This window comes from Bombina bombina, chromosome 7 (assembly GCF_027579735.1).
Source record: "Bombina bombina isolate aBomBom1 chromosome 7, aBomBom1.pri, whole genome shotgun sequence".
Lineage (NCBI taxonomy): Eukaryota > Metazoa > Chordata > Amphibia > Anura > Bombinatoridae > Bombina > Bombina bombina.
The window spans coordinates 272,793,625-272,798,624 of NC_069505.1; the positions used below are offsets into that span (position 1 = coordinate 272,793,625).

Sequence of the window (5,000 nt, forward strand, 5' to 3'; positions counted from 1 at the left end):
AGAGCTGCCATATAGCTCCTCCCCTAACTGCCATTACCAGTCATTCGACCGAAAACATGCAGAGAAAGGAAAACCATAGGGTACAGTGGTGACTGTAGTTTAATGGAAAAATTACCTGCCTTAAAGTGACAGGGCGGGCCGTGGACTGGATACACTACAAGAGAAATAAATTTATCAGGTAAGCATAAATTATGTTTTCTCTTGTTAAGTGTATCCAGTCCACGGATCATCCATTACTTATGGGATACCAATACCAAAGCTAAAGTACACGGATGACGGGAGGGACAGGCAGGCTCTTTATACGGAAGGAACCACTGCCTGAAGAACCTTTCTCCCAAAAACAGCCTCCGAAGAAGCAAAAGTGTCAAATTTGTAAAATTTGGAAAAAGTATGAAGAGAAGACCAAGTTGCAGCCTTGCAAATCTGTTCAACAGAAGCCTCATTCTTAAAGGCCCAAGTGGAAGCAACAGCTCTAGTAGAATGTGCTGTAATTCTTTCAGGAGGCTGCTGTCCAGCAGTCTCAGGCTAACCGTATTATGCTACGAAGCCAAAAGGAGAGAGAGGTAGCCGAAGCTTTTTGACCTCTCCTTTGACCAGAATAAACGACAAACAGGGAAGACGTTTGTCGAAAATCCTTAGTTGCCTGTAGATAAAATTTCAGGGCACGGACTACATCTAGATTGTGTAGCAGATGTTCCTTTTTCGAAGAAGGATTAGGACACAAAGATGTAACCACAATCTCTTGATTGATATTCCTGTTAGTGACCACCTTAGGTAGGAACCCAGGTTTAGTACGCAGAACTACCTTGTCTGAATGAAAAATCAGATAAGGAGAATCACAATGTAAGGCTGATAACTCAGAGACTCTTCGAGCCGAGGAAATCGCCATTAAAAACAGAACTTTCCAAGATAACAACTTGATATCAATGGAATGAAGGGGTTCAAACGGAACCCCCTGTAAAACATTAAGAACTAAGTTCAAACTCCATGGTGGAGCAACAGTTTTAAACACAGGCTTGATCCTAGCTAAAGCCTGACAAAAAGCTTGAACGTCCGGAACTTCTGACAGACGTTTGTGTAAAAGAATGGACAGAGCTGAAATCTGTCCCTTTAAGGAACTAGCGGATAAACCCTTTTCTAAACCTTCTTGTAGAAAAGACAATATCCTCGGAATCCTAACCTTACTCCATGAGTAACTCTTGGATTCGCACCAATATAAGTATTTGCGCCATATCTTATGGTAAATCTTTCTGGTAACAGGCTTCCTATCCTGTATTAAGGTATCAATAACTGACTCAGAAAAACCACGTTTTGATAAAATCAAGCGTTCAATTTCCAAGCAGTCAGCTTCAGAGAAATTAGATTTTGATGTTTGAAGGGACCCTGGATCAGAAGGTCCTGTTTCAGAGGTAGCGACCAAGGTGGACAGGATGACATGTCCACTAGATCTGCATACCAAGTCCTGTGTGGCCATGCAGGCGTTATTAGAATCACTGATGCTCTCTCCTGTTTGATTCTGGCAATCAATCGAGGAAGCATCGGGAAGGGTGGAAACACATAAGCCATCCCGAAGGTCCAAGGTGCTGTCAAAGCATCTATCAGAACCGCTCCCGGATCCCTGGATCTGGACCCGTAACGAGGAAGCTTGGCGTTCTGTCGAGACGCCATGAGATCTATCTCTGGTTTGCCCCAACGTCGAAGTATTTGGGCAAAGACCTCCGGATGAAGTTCCCACTCCCCCGGATGAAAAGTCTGACGACTTAAGAAATCCGCCTCCCAGTTCTCCACTCCCGGGATGTGGATTGCTGACAGGTGGCAAGAGTGAGACTCTGCCCAGCGAATTATCTTTGATACTTCCATCATTGCTAGGGAGCTTCTTGTCCCTCCCTGATGGTTGATGTAAGCTACAGTCGTGATGTTGTCCGACTGAAACCTGATGAACCCCCGAGTTGTTAACTGGGGCCAAGCCAGAAGGGCATTGAGAACTGCTCTCAATTCCAGAATGTTTATTGGTAGGAGACTCTCCTCCTGATTCCATTGTCCCTGAGCCTTCAGAGAATTCCAGACAGCGCCCCAACCTAGTAGGCTGGCGTCTGTTGTTACAATTGTCCAGTCCGGCCTGCTGAATGGCATCCCCCTGGACAGATGTGGCCGAGAAAGCCACCATAGAAGAGAATTTCTGGTCTCTTGATCCAGATTCAGAGTAGGGGACAAGTCTGAGTAATCCCCATTCCACTGACTTAGCATGCACAATTGCAGCGGTCTGAGATGTAGACGTGCAAAGGGTACTATGTCCATTGCTGCTACCATTAAGCCGATCACCTCCATGCATTGAGCTACTGACGGGTGTTGAATGGAATGAAGGACACGGCATGCATTTTGAAGCTTTGTTAACCTGTCTTCTGTCAGGTAAATCTTCATTTCTACAGAATCTATAAGAGTCCCCAAGAAGGGAACTCTTGTGAGTGGAAAGAGAGAACTCTTCTTTTCGTTCACCTTCCATCCATGCGACCTTAGAAATGCCAGTACTAACTCTGTATGAGACTTGGCAGTTTGAAAGCTTGAAGCTTGTATCAGAATGTCATCTATGTACGGAGCTACCGCAATTCCTCGCGGTCTTAGTACCGCCAGAAGAGCACACAGAACCTTTGTGAAGATTCTCGGAGCCGTAGCCAATCCGAATGGAAGAGCTACAAACTGGTAATGCCTGTCTAGAAAGGCAAACCTTAGATACCGGTAATGATCTTTGTGAATCGGTATGTGAAGGTAAGCATCCTTTAAATCCACTGTGGTCATGTACTGACCCTTTTGGATCATCTGTAAAATTGTCCGAATAGTTTCCATTTTGAACGATGGAACTCTTAGGAATTTGTTTAGGATCTTTAAATCCAAGATTGGCCTGAAAGTTCCCTCTTTTTTGGGAACCACAAACAGATTTGAGTAAAACCCTTGTCCTTGTTCCGACCGCGGAACCGGATGGATCACTCCCATTAATAAAAGATCTTGTACGCAGCGTAGAAACGCCTCTTTCTTTATTTGGTTTGTTGACAACCTTGACAGATGAAATCTCCCTCTTGGGGGAGAGAATTTGAAGTCTAGAAGGTATCCCTGAGATATGATCTCTAACGCCCAGGGATCCTGGACATCTCTTGCCCAAGCCTGGGCGAAGAGAGAAAGTCTGCCCCCCACTAGATCCGTTCCCGGATCGGGGGCCCTCGATTCATGCTGTCTTAGGGGCAGCAGCAGGTTTCCTGGCCTGCTTGCCCTTGTTCCAGGACTGGTTAGGTCTCCAGCCTTGTCTGTAGCGAGCAACAGCTCCTTCCTGTTTTGGTGCAGAGGAAGTTGATGCTGCTCCTGCTTTGAAATTACGAAAGGAACGAAAATTAGACTGTCTAGCCTTAGGTTTGGCTCTGTCTTGAGGCAGGGCATGGCCTTTACCTCCTGTAATGTCAGCGATAATTTCTTTCAACCCGGGCCCGAATAAGGTCTGCCCTTTGAAAGGTATATTAAGCAATTTAGATTTAGAAGTAACGTCAGCTGACCAGGATTTTAGCCACAGTGCTCTGCGTGCCTGAATGGCGAATCCGGAATTCTTAGCCGTAAGTTTAGTTAAATGTACTACGGCATCTGAAATAAATGAGTTAGCTAACTTAAGGGCTTTAAGCTTGTGTGTAATCTCATCTAATGGAGCTGATTCAAGTGTCTCTTCCAGAGACTCAAACCAAAATGCTGCTGCAGCCGTGACAGGTGCAATGCATGCAAGAGGTTGCAATATAAAACCTTGTTGAACAAACATTTTCTTAAGGTAACCCTCTAACTTTTTATCCATTGGATCTGAAAAGGCACAGCTATCCTCCACCGGGATAGTGGTACGCTTAGCTAAAGTAGAAACTGCTCCCTCCACCTTAGGGACCGTTTGCCATAAGTCCCGTGTGGTGGCGTCTATTGGAAACATCTTTCTAAATATCGGAGGGGGTGAGAATGGCACACCGGGTCTATCCCACTCCTTAGTAACAATTTCAGTAAGTCTCTTAGGTATAGGAAAAACGTCAGTACTCGCCGGTACCGCAAAATATTTATCCAACCTACACATTTTCTCTGGTATTGCAACTGTGTTACAATCATTCAGAGCCGCTAACACCTCCCCTAGTAATACACGGAGGTTTTCCAGCTTAAATTTAAAATTTGAAATATCTGAATCCAGTTTGTTTGGATCAGAACCGTCACCCGCAGAATGAAGCTCTCCGTCCTCATGTTCTGCAAATTGTGACGCAGTGTCTGACATGGCCCTAATATTATCAGCGCACTCTGTTCTCACCCCAGAGTGATCACGCTTACCTCTTAGTTCTGGAAAATTTAGCCAAAACTTCAGTCATAACAGTAGCCATATCCTGTAATGTGATTTGTAATGGCCGCCCAGATGTACTCGGCGCTACAATATCACGCACCTCCCGAGCGGGAGATGCAGGTACTGACACGTGAGGCGAGTTAGTCGACATAACTCTCCCCTCGTTGTTTGGTGAAATATGTTCAATTTGTACAGATTGACTTTTATTTAAAGTAGCATCAAATCTTTGTAAAAAACACAATTTTAGCAAAGGATTGCTCCCATTAGCAAAGGATAACTAACCCTGATAGCAGAAAAAAAAAAAAAAAAAAAATACAGAAATAAACGTTTTTTTTTTTTATCACAGTCAACTACAATCTCACAGCTCTGCTGTGAGTGATTACCTCCCTCAAAACAAGTTTTGAAGACCCCTGAGTTCTGTAGAGATGAACCGGATCATGCAGGGAAGACAATAAACTTCTGACTGAATTTTTTGATGCGTAGCAAAAGCACCAAAAAAGGTCCCTCCCCCTCACACATAACAGTGAGAGAGATCAGTAAACTGTCATAAATTAAATAAAACGACTGCCAAGTGGAAAAAAATAGTGCCCAAAACATTTTTTCACCCAGTACCTCAGAAAATTAAACGATTTTACATGCCAGCAAAAAACGT

At 44.2% G+C, this 5,000-nt stretch overlaps 1 protein-coding gene across 1 annotated transcript in view; it reads left to right on the forward strand.

Moving 5' to 3' along the window:
* WNK2 (WNK lysine deficient protein kinase 2) overlaps positions 1-5,000 on the forward strand; it is a 331,019-nt gene that overhangs the window by 175,113 nt on the left and 150,906 nt on the right. The gene's annotated exons all lie outside the window — the stretch shown is intronic.